Source organism: Balaenoptera borealis (assembly GCF_965194805.1).
Source record: "Balaenoptera borealis genome assembly, chromosome: 8".
In the NCBI taxonomy this organism is placed as follows: Eukaryota; Metazoa; Chordata; class Mammalia; order Artiodactyla; family Balaenopteridae; genus Balaenoptera; species Balaenoptera borealis.
Genome location: NC_138865.1, coordinates 105,477,960 through 105,490,158, shown reverse-complemented (window position 1 = coordinate 105,490,158; position 12,199 = coordinate 105,477,960). Strand labels below are relative to the sequence as shown.

General features: G+C 45.1%; 1 protein-coding gene across 3 annotated transcripts in view; it reads left to right on the top strand.

Annotated features, from left to right (window-relative positions):
- The window catches only part of ASTN2 (astrotactin 2), an 898,930-nt gene that overhangs the window by 323,000 nt on the left and 563,731 nt on the right, over positions 1-12,199 (top strand). The window contains exon 1 of one of the 3 annotated variants that reach the window (XM_082402210.1): positions 4,150-12,193. The exons of the other annotated variants lie outside the window; for them this stretch is intronic. The gene's annotated coding sequence lies outside the window, so the exon portion shown is untranslated. Of the gene's footprint in view, positions 1-4,149; positions 12,194-12,199 lie in introns of those variants that run through there. 3 annotated transcript variants of the gene reach the window in all.

The window sequence follows — 12,199 nt, the reverse complement described above, 5'->3', positions numbered from 1 at the left end:
ACTGAGAAACAGAGACTGAGAGACATGTGCGTCTGGTGGGATTTCCCTAATCAGAAATCAGCAGCCTTTCTCTGTAAATGGTTAATTAGTAAACATTTTCAGCTTTGCAGACCTAACAGGCACGATTGGAACTACTCAACTCTGCCACCTTACCTTGAAAGCTGACACAGACAGCACATAAAGGAATGAACATAATGTGTCCTCATCAGACTTTATTTCCAAAAGCAGATGCTGGTCCAGATCTCACCGGTGGCTCACAGTTTGCTGACCCCTACCCTAAACCATCAGTATCATACAGGTCACCTCTAGGACCGATCCAGGAAGCAAGAGTGAAATCTCACAATGCTTTGTGAAATGAATCTGATCTCAGGGCACACATGGTCTTGCTGCTGAAAGGAGTTTTTTGTGAAGCAAAGAGTTTTATGTTTGGTCAAGTGAATACCCATCTACTCCATCATTTGTTTGGGCTGTGCCAGTTCTGGTGGTATTTGACAGAACTAACTGTTGAGGTAGCTGGATATGGTAGGTTCCCACTTGGCAGAATTCCACCTTTATTAACTAGAGATGACACCACACACAACAGAAGACTCTGGACTCATAGTCTGGAGATGTGGAGTGAAGTCTGTAGTCCCACCACCAACACACTCAGAGACCCTTGGCTAGCGTGTGCCCTCTTGGGGCCTCAGTTTTCCTATCTGTGAAACAAGGATATTTACATGTCATGTCATCAAGTCTGAAGCTCATTTTAATCTAACCTACATTTAGGGAATGATGCTGGGCAGTGTGGGAAACAGGGCCCGGGCCCCCAGCCTCAAGGTGGTTATAACCTCCTTGCGGGGGGAATGCAGCTCACACAGAGAAGTGATGCTGATCAGGATAAGCTCACGTGTAACTGAAGGTCCGGATGAGAACTGCCGATGGCGTGTCCAGCCACAGGCGCAGGGCTGAGCAGGAGACAGAGCAGGGCAGCTGCTGCTGAGTCCAGCATGACAAGCACCCAGCATCGACCTCCCAGCCCAGCTCTGCGTGGGTGGCTGTGTGGCCTTGGGCGAGTCTCTCTCACTCTCTGGACCTCTGTTGGTTGCTCAGCCAGCTCTAGAAACTCAGGTTATCTGATTCCCAATCCCATGCACTTTCCTCTAATCTTTGCTGATTAGTTCCCCAGCAAAGAGAACCAGGGCATGAATGACCCCTGGTTTGGCTTATTTTTTTTGTTTGTTTTAGTTTCTTGTTTTACTGTGATAGTTCTTTTTTTTTTTAAATTAATTAATTAATTTATTTATTTTTGGCTGTGTGGGGTCTTCATTTCTGTGCGAGGGCTTTCTCTAGTTGTGGCAAGCGGGGGCCACTCTTCATCGCGGTGCGCGGGCCTCTCACTATTGTGGCCTCTCTTGTTGCGGAGCACAGGCTCCAGACGCGCAGGCTCAGTAGTTGTGGCTCACGGGCCTAGTTGCTCCGTGGCATGTGGGATCTTCCCAGACCGGGGCTCGAACCTGTGTCCCCTGCATTAGCAGGCAGATTCTCAACCACTGCGCCACCAGGGAAGCCCAATGTGATAGTTCTTATGCTGAGATTTTCTGTAGTAATAAGAACTCTTGAATTTAAGCAACACTTTGTATGGATGTGTGAATTTTTTTTTGCTTTTGATTCTCCCCCACCAACACACACACACACACACACACACACACACACACACACACACACACACGCACGCACGCACAGTTTAATCATGTTTTAGAGGAAGTGGACAGGTGAGGGAAAGTTCAAGCCATATCTGCAGAAAAGGAGGCCTTTGGGGATTGAGAGAAGGAGACTGTTCTGAAATTTAATCTGAGAATGCCTGGATGGAGCAGAGACTCCAGGAAATGGGGATGGAGTGGGGTGAAAGGTGAACATCAACAGAACAGTACCTGCCATGTATGAGGGCAGAGGTACAAGGTGCTCTGAGGGTGGGGACGGGAGAGATCCCAGAAGCTAGGTAGAGCCCAAGGCTATAGCTTCGGGAATAATGGCAGATGGGCTGGGGAAATAAGCAGGAGCCATGCCTTGACCATTGGGACACCCATCCCATTCTTTATTCAGCATTTCTCATCATGCCACAGCGTTTCTTTCAGCCCTAAAGATAATCCATCCAGTTGTCCATTTTATGTACACACAAAAAAACAAGGCTCAGAGAAGGGAAGCATTTTTCCCAAGGTTAAAGTGTCATCTCTTCAAATGACAAAGCAAATGGGGCAAAAGGTTAACAATAGGTGAATCTGGGCAAAGGATGCATGGCTCCTCTCTGTACTCTTCTTATCCTTACAGCTTTTCCATAAATTTGAGATTATTTCCAGACTAAAACAGTAGGTAAACAGTAGTCCTTCTAGGCTGATTACAGGTTTGGAAATCAGCACCCAGGGGTCCAAATCCTTGCTCTGCTGTTTCCTAGCTGCATGAGGTAGGGCAAGGCACTTTCCTTCTCTGAGCCTCAGTTTCCCCTGGGTAACGAAGGGTAAGCCTAGTGTTAGTCCTTCTGCCCTTCCTTAGGCTTGTTGCAGGGATTAAAGGAGGGGATGTATGCAAAGGGCATGCTTAGTGGAGCGTGCCTGCCATGTGATCAATGTTCACGAAGTGGTAATCAGTTAAGTACAGCAAATCAGTGTCTGGTCCAGGCACGACTCCATAGCCTTTTTCCAATGTGCTGGTCTGCAAATTGGTCTTGCTTCTAGGGAAAAAAAAAAAAAAAAAAGGCATTTTAGGTAAGAACATAAACGTGGTGGGCCCGTCCTCTTGGGGACATTGTGATATGGTTTTCGTCTTTGCCATCTTGCCCCTTGCTGAGGTCAGCCTCTTTCACGGGTACATCTGCAGGCTACCCTCTGCCAGACTGCGGAGCACACCCCTAGGACCTACTACTCAGGAAGGAGTAAACACTGAAGACAGATCGATTGGTGTTCAATCATCCTCTAAGCCTTTGTAGCTAGAGAAACCGGGAGAGAGTGACCCAAAGCCCAGGCTGTGGAGGGGACGTGGGACAGATGTGGGGTGGGTATGGGGGGCTTGGTTAGGGCAGAGAAGCAAGGCTCCAGGGTCCTTATTTCTCTCAACTTCTTCTGCCCAAATGGCCTGCTCTCCCTACCCAAAAGGGATTCCTACTGAGGACAGCATGACTGGTGCTTAAAACAAAGGGTAGATGGTAGCCCCAGAAGTGAAAGCATTAGAGCTTTCAGGGGTGGGTTCATCTGTTATCCTAGGGCATGGACATGGGCATAGGGAAAGCAGGGGCAGATTAGGCTGGGTGGAAAGCCAGAGAGAGGGAGTGCTGAGTGAACTTGCGAGGGAAGGTGGGAGACAGGGACGGGGGAGGAAGAGCCAAGCAAGGGAGTGTCATGAAGCTACTGGAAGGCTTAAGACTTGGGTTCTAATCCTGGGGGTAACCTTCTTTGGTTATGAGGACTGAGCAAGGCTCTGGACCTCAGTTTCCTAGCTGTCAATCAGTGAGGTACAACTTGATGCCCTCTAAGTTCTCAGCAGTACCAGTCTGAGAAGTCATGATGGAAACTATAGACACAAGGAGGGAGAAAGAGGAAAAGAAAAGACAAAACCACGTTTGATTTATTGAACTCTCTCTGCACTGGTCTGTGCTCTCTCTATGCACCATCTTATAGAATTCCAAATAATACCATGGGAAGGGATTATTTTACCTCTGTTTTACAACTAAGGAAACTGGGACTTAGGTCACTTACCTGAGACTACCATGAGGTAAGGGGAGCTGAGATTTGGACTTCAGCTCTTTGGTTTCAAAACCTGGTCAGACCATTATATGACTGAGATAATATATATGCAGTGCGTACCACAGTACCTGCATAAGATACATACTAACGAGACAGGAGGTAGGTACCCATGTCTTGCTGGTACCACAGCCTGATCAGATCCCTGAGAATGTCCTGGTGCGAACTCTGCAACCCTTCAGAGAGCGCCAGCCCTGGAGGAGCTAGGACTGGGAACAGGGACGGTCAGAACTAGCTCAGACACTGAGAAGTCAGTTCAGTGTGGAGGGAAAAGGCAGCATCCATGTGGACCAGCCCTCCCGGGGTCCTGGTATTTGGTCAGGGAGGAAAACGTATGACAAAGAGATCTTCCAGTGCTGTGCTGGTACCCACCCATACCAGTCGTGAGAGCCGGTTTCGTTCATCGTTCCCAACTCCGCTGTGAGTGACGTCACAATAGCAGCTTATAAGCAACCATGCTAGAGGTATTTACGCCGTGCAAATCGGCAAACAATGCGATGGAGGCTTCCCTTTCCTCCTCAGAGCCCATTGTTAAATAATTACTAGCACACCACTGAGAAGAACAGTCAGTAAGAAGTAAGAATTAAGCTACAAACCAGAGTGCAAGGGCTTTTTTCTAGAAATAGAGCAATCCAGAATCTTTCCCAGAGGACAATGCACTAGGCCTGGGACAAAGCAAACTACTAAGTGCAAGGCTTTGGACAGAGGATCTCTTTTCTGAAACAGAAGACAAGGTCAGCTGGGGAGGCTGGATATTTAGGGCCTGCGTAGGAGGTTGGAGACTCTGGTGTTACCCGCTTGAAGGAACGATGAGTCATAGAATCTGGGTCAGGTCAGAGCCAACAGTGGATCAGGTGTCCTCAGCTGTGTGGTAAGAGGGGCTGTCAGAGGCTAGCCAGTTCTCTGACCTCTTTGAACCGCAGAATCACTTGGAAAACTTAAAAAAAAAAAAACAAAACCCAATTCCAAATACTTAACTCAGACCCATTATATGGGAATGTCTGGCCAAGGGGTCTGGTATAAAATTATTTTCAGGTTCTAATTTTCAACCAGAGTTGAGAAAAACCACTCTACAGTTCCCTTGACATATTAGCTAACAGTACATCCCTGTTCTTATTCTGGCATTGGCTCCCACCGAGTGTATCCCCCTTTCCCAAGCCAGGAACTCGACTCCCAGTTCTAAGAGGGATAACAACTTAGAACAACCATTTATTGCCACTTTTGTGCCAGATCTATTGCATATTCACCAGTCATCCTGTGTGATCTATTACTGTCCTTGTCTCTGTATGCAAAAGAATGAAACTAAAACATGGCAGAGTAACTTCTCCAAGGTCATAGATTCAGTAAGTTGCAGGATTGAGTCTTGAACCCCATTCCAGTTGTTTCCAAAATCTGTTGTCACCATACCCCAGCATCAGCCCCTTAGGAGAATCTTACACGTTTTAACTTCTTCCCTCTTATCATAACTCTTGCCCTGGTCATTAGCTATTTGTTATTTGTAGTAGGTAGATACCTTCCTCCAGAATGTTCCAGCAGCTCCTGCAGGCTTTATAGAGAGATTCTAGTTTCTCTCATGAAGAAATGATACTGGGAGTTTGGATTTCTCTTACTGAAGGAACAGTGAAATGCAGAAACCTAGCTTTGATCTACGCCTGCATTTGGCCCCATTTAACGAGACGTCAGTGAAGAGAAAATTGCGTATTCAGAAATTGTTATAGGCTCAAAAACTCCTGTCTGATGTCTCTCTTCTCTCTCTTCCCTCAAACCTCAGAAGAAATAGACATTGGTTTTTTTGTTGTTGTTTTTCTCTCTTAAAGGTCCCTCCCAGACCAGCTGTCCCCAACCTGCAAACATCAAGCTGTCTTGGCAGACAAGGGTTCCTTGAATGCAGTGAGAGAGTCAAACAACTTCAAAAGCTCCCTCCCCAAGCTCGTGATGGTCCCTGAAATACTGCTTAAATTGTTCTTTCTCCTCCTCCTTAGCGATGCCAACCAGCTCAGCACCTGACAGCCCAGCATCCAAGGGGAGGGAGAGGGCTGTCAGGAATCAAATGGGAGACCAAAGGCAATAAAGCAAACATGTCGTTTTTAGTTGCTTACACTAGCGAGAAGGAATAATCAGTCTCTCTCGCTTTCTTGTTTTTCAACTAGGCTCAGCAGTATTCCCTCACCCCCACCCCTTTTCTTTACACTGAGGGATTGTGACTCTCTGCTTCCCACCCAAGCATCAGCACTCTGTCATCCCTTTTCTTCACAATCCTGTGGGGTGGCCAGGATTCTCCTACCCTGCAAAACTCTTTCCCAGATAAAGAGGTGAAACTACCTGGCATGATTGCCAACTGTGTGCCAAGTGCCCTGTGAGATGCTTGCATGCATGACCTCATGTAGCCCTGACTCTTAGTTACTTTCCAGGCTTCAATTTCCTTTTCTAAAAAATGGAGGTGAGAATCCCAATTTATAGGATTTAGGCGATGATCCAGCAGAGTCTTGTGTCACTAGAATACAAGGTATATGAAGGAAGATAATCCGAACACGGCTGGGAAGGGTGAATTGACCCAGATCGGGAAAGAATTTGATTGTCAAGTTCATTCACCTGTTCATTCATTGAATCAACTAATGTTGACTAAATATCTAATTCTGTTGAGACTATATGCTAAGGATCAGGTATAGAGTGGCAAATAGACCAATCATGGGACTGACCTCATGAATCTTATATAGTCTTGCCAGGGAGAAATGGGGAGGGAGAGAGGGTCTCACAAGCAAACACGTAAAGAAATATATCATCTCCGACTGTGAGAAGTGCCACTGAAGAAAATACAGGGGGAAACTCATATCATGGGGAGAGTCATGAAAGACATCTTTTTTTTTTTTCTTTAAACAACTTTTTGAGATATCATTTGCATACCATACAATTCAATGGTTTTTGCTATATTCACAGGGTTGTGCAACCATCACCACAATCTAATTTTAGAACATTTTTGTCTTCCCTAAAAGAAACCCTGTACCAATAGCAGTTAGTCCTGAGTTCCCCTTCCCTCCACCCCCTGGAAACCACTAATCTCCTTTCTGTTTTTACAGCTTGGCTTATTCTATACCTTTCATATAAATAGAATCATACAGTGCTATCTTTGGGGGTTGGCTTTCACTTAGCATTATATTTTCAAGGTTCATCCATGTTGGAGCATCTACCTGTGCCACATCATTCATTTTTATTGCCAAATATTATTCCATTGTATGGATATGTCACATTTTGTTTATTGATTCATCAGCTGTTGGACATTTGAGCTATTTCCACCTTTGAGCTATTATGAGTAATGCTGCTGTGAATGTTGGCACGCTCAACCAAGTAACATCTAAAATTGCAATTGCACTGATTATCCCACAACTTCAAACCCTGCATATCTTTTCTAACCTAACAGTGTATGAAAACACACTATGCTTTCCATCTTATCTTTTCCTAAAAAAAAGGCAGTTTTGTGTGAAGGGATCGTGGCAGCCTATGAGTTGGAATAGTGGAATTTGTGAAGAGACAACACCTGAATGATTTGGAAAAACAAAATTGCTTAGCTAGGCAATGCTTCTTATGTGACAACTTTGTGATGTGCGTGAATTTGCACATCTGTACGCTTATGAGACAGGCCATATGCAAAAGGTGCAAACCTGGGGCCCAGAGGCCAAATTCATCCCCACAGGCATGCTGTGTTGGATAAAATTATTGTATCCAACATTTAAAAAATATGATAAAAATCTTGATTTCTGCTTTCTCTTGAAAATGTAGGAGCTCTAGCCTCACAAGTACTTGCCCTTTCAGATGGGGTCACCCTATTGCAGTTGCCAAGACCCCATGAAAGACATCTTTGAGGAACCAGCAGAAATGCTGAAATCTGAAGGATGAATGGGGGGTGGCTGGGTACTAAGAAAACACATCTCCACATGAGCAGGAGAGAGCTTGAACTTGAACCTATGTGAAATGGGGAGTGCAGGACGGTTTTTGAAGAAGAGAGTTGCATCGCCCTGTGCTGTTTTAAGAAGATCACTCTCTCCACAGTGGAGGAAGAGCTGGAGGGGGACAGACCAGTTAGGAGGCTGTTGAGGTAGTAGGGGGGCCCTCTGGGAGAGCATGGGACAGGATGTCTGCTAGGGATATGTTCAAATACAGTTAGAGCTGGTGATTGATTGGCTGTGAGGAGGGGAACCCGTGAGCATTGCTGAAGATGAGCGTTGGATTCTGGCGGGGGGGGTGGGGCGGGCTGGAGAGAAGCACAGCGCCAGGGAAGGGAAGGGCAGCAGGCCTTCAGGAGGGGGAGGGGTGAGCTCAGCTGTAGAGCTGCTGCCTTTGGGGTGCCTGTAGGCCATCCAGATGGAGAAACTGCCAGCCAGCTCTGAGCCCAGGAGAGGTCTGACTGGGGAATGGGAATGTCAGCACTCCGTGGCCGTGCATTCACTCTTCTGTTTCTGCGTCACAAATGGCCACAAACTTAGCGGCTCCAAACAACATACATTTATTATCTCACAGTATGTCTGTCATCGAAAAGTCCAGTTATGTCATTGCCAAGCTCTCTGTTCAAGGTCTCAAATCAAGGAGTCGGCTGGGGCTTTGGTCTCAGCTGAGGCTCAGGGCCTTCTTCCAAGCACTTGTGGTTGCTGGCAGAATTCATTTCCTTGTAGCTGCGTGACTGACGTGCCTGCTCTGTTGCTGCTGTCAGCCAGGACCACTCCCAGTTCTTATAGGTTACTCCCTGGCCCTTCTCACAGCCCCCTCTATGGCAGTTCACAGCATGGCTTCCTCAAGGGCAGCTGGCGAGCACCTCTTACACTTTGACTGTCTTTCTTCAAGGCCCCAGTCTCTCTTAAGACTCATTTGATTTGGCCAGACCTATCCAGGGTAAACTTCTATATGATTAACTCAAAGTCAGCTGCTTCTGGACCTTAATTTTATCTGAAAACCCTTCCCCTTTCTCAGATAACATCATTTAATCACAGAGTGATATCCCATCATATTCACAGACCCAACCACATTCAAGAAGAGGGGGTGTACAGAGGATATATAGGGCATGGGAATCTTGGGGGCCATTTTAGAATTCAGACCCCCCCCCCGCCCACTGGATGATAAAAAAGGCACAGGAGGAACCAACTCTCCTAGGAGAGAGTGTAGACTGGAAACTGAAGAGTTCCAGGTTGTTCGGCTCAGTCATGGATTCTGGGTTGAAAATGTCCTTCTGTCAGCATCACAGGTACCGTCAAACCACCTGGTGCTCCATGGGGAGGAAGCAGATGCCACAGCCCAGAGGCATTGGTCATGAGAACAGCTTAGGGGCTGTGGGACATAGGGATTCAGGGGAGATATGTAACTAAAGTTCACTGAGTCAAACCTATTCTGTGTCAGACTGGAAAAGGACTCTTCCTTCATGGCTCCCGTTGAGCAAATTTACTAACCATCTGCCTCTTTTAATTAGAGTAGATTTTGGAAGGAGTGTGGTCAACTCTGGTTCTTGCACTCAAATGCTGGGGAACATTGGGAAAGTCTCTTTGGCTCTCCATCCATTCAGTTGGGGTGTGGTGTTTGAATAAACTACGTCTGAGGCCTCTTCCAGCTCTGAAATTCTATGCTTTTATTCATTGGACATACATTGTACATTCCAGGAACAGTATGACTTTTTTGGGAATCGGGGGTTAATAAACATGGTTCCAGGGAATTTCTTGACAGTCCAGTGGTTAAGACTCTGCACTTTCACTGCCGAGGGCACGGGTCAATCCCTGGTTGGGGAACTAAGATCCTGCAGGCCATGCAACATGGCCAGAAATAAAAAATAAGATGTGATTCCAGCCTTTAAGAAGCTCCTCTTCTGGCTGCTGTATGTGGAAAAAGTCAAGACCACTGACTATCCCAAGCTCATCTCTCCACAGTGAGAATACTCAGGGAACTGAGATATTTCAACAACATTGGGGATGGCATGCTTATTGTTTCTATCATTTTTCACCAGTGTAAAATCATGTAATAGTACTACTAGAGGAAAATAGAAAAATAGAAACAAACAAGAACCTTCTAGACCAAAGAGTGTATTTCATTTTTCCTCATCGTCATTTACATATATATTTTTCTCATCATTGTAACTGTAATCAACACACACATTTCACTTGCTTTCTTTTTTTTACTCAACATTATATTATGACCATATTTTTTCCATGACACTCTGAACCTGAAGATACTCATTGTAGCATAATCTGTAATATTGAAAAATTAGAATGAGCCTGAATGACCAACAATAGGGAAATGGCTAAGTGAATTACGATGCGTCAACTTGATGGAACATTATGCAGCCAGATAATTGTTGAGAATGATTTTTTAAGAAGGGCGGAATTCACAAACCACAGCGCTTACTTCCGAGGACAAACAGAACAATTCATTTAAAATATATACTTGGGTGAATCACAATATGTATATTTATTTATCCTTCTCTTTATCAGTTATACTCTGCCTGTTCTCAAAAGGGATTTCAGGTGAGTGGATTTGCTGGAGGTAATTGCACCAATGTGCAATGCTTGATTCATGGTCTTTGGAAGTAAACAGGTGGTGGAAGGGACTTCCCTGGTGGTCCAGGGGCTAAGACTCCGAGCTCCCAATGCAGAGTGCCTGGGTTCAATCCCTGGTCAGGGAACTAGATCCCATATGCTGCAACTAAAATATCCCGCATGCCGCAACTAAAAAAGATCCTGCATGCCGCATCGAAGATCCCACGTGCCGCAACTGAGACCCGGTGCAGCCAAATAAATAAATACAGTAAGTCCCCTATATACGAACCTTCAAGTTGAAAACTTTCAAAGATTCGAACGTGCATTCCATCAGCGTCAGGCATGAGTGAAATTGCAGATTGCCCTCCGTCTCCTGTTGCTGACGATCCTTCAGCTCTACCATCTCCCACCTCCTCTCCCTCCTCCAGTCAGTAACTCTTCTTGCCTCTTCACTCAATGCTAGCCCCTGGATGCCAGCTGTTGCACTGTACTACTGTACTTTTCAAGGCACTGTACTGTAAAATTAAACATGTTTTATTTTTTGTGCTTGTTTGCTTTTTATGTATTATTTGTGTGAAAAGTATTATAAACCTATTACAGTACAGTACTGTATAGCCGACTGTGTTAGATGGCTACCTGGGCTAACTTTGTTGGACTTAACGAACAACTTGGACTTAGGAACGTGCTCTCGGAATTGATCTTGTATGCGTATGTAGGGAACTTACTGTAAATAAATAAATACTAAACAAACAAACAAACAAACAAACCAAAGGTGGTTGTGAGTCCTAGCAGAGTGATGTTGGGAAGATCACTTTAACCCACTGGCTCCTGCTTTCCTCAGCTCTGTAATACATACTTGTAGTTCCTTCTTCTTCTAAAAGTGGTTTTGAGGTTGAAATGGAATAATACAAGTAAAGCAGTCAGCACAGTTCCTGGCAGATGGTAGGTGATGGATAAATCTGCCCACTTCCCTTTATACCCTAGGTTAGTGTGTCTAAGTAGCTAGGTCAGATGATCTCAAAGGTCTATTCTATCTTTAAATTGATTCGGAATCTTGAAAAATGTTGCCTATCCCTCTTTCATTATTCATTCAAACGCTTGTGTGTCTGGTCTTGGGATCTCTGGAGGCATGAATGCATTTCATCTTTACCTAATGGAAAAAAAAAATAAAAGAAAGAAGATGAAGAAGTCAAAACTAAGTGTCCAGGTGGAAAGCGTCCTGGACCATGAGAATGATCTCCTTGTACTCTGTCCTTGAATGATGTTTTGAGTAAAGTTACTTTCCCCTTTAACATGGTTCCCAACCCTATGTGCATAGGAAACATGTTTGGGTTTAAAACACAAATACCTACCTTTGGACTTCAACCCAGAGTTTTATTTAAAAGTTTGGGGTAGAGCCTGAGCATTTCTGAGTTTTTATAAAAGCTCTCTAGGTGCAGCCGTGGTTGAGAATCGCTGCCTTAGGGAACCACACCAAAGAAGAGTAAGACTGGTGGCCCATGTGCTCAAGGCATGTTCAGCCTGGTAGAGCGATACCAGATCCATCAAATTCAGTGGCTTCCGTTTCTCTCTATTATCTCTCTATAATCAAATAGATTATAATTCTAGGATGTCCTCTTGGCTCTGCAATTCTGTGGTTCTAATTGAAGGATACCTTTTGTTTTGTTTTTAGCAAATGTAAGAAAATGTAGTATTAGCCGCGTGCTGATGGCTGAGGCGGTTTAGAGTGAGGAGTTGGGGTACATAGGGTCCAAAAATAAAGGATAGCTCTTCAGAAAAGGAAAATCTTGAAACACACATCTAACGAAATAATTTTCTTTCTGTTGGAGAAACTAGAAACAAGGAGAAGAGAGACTCCTCCCATTCCAGAAGAGGTCTCCAGCAGGCGTTCCACCATTTAAGTCCAAGGTAATT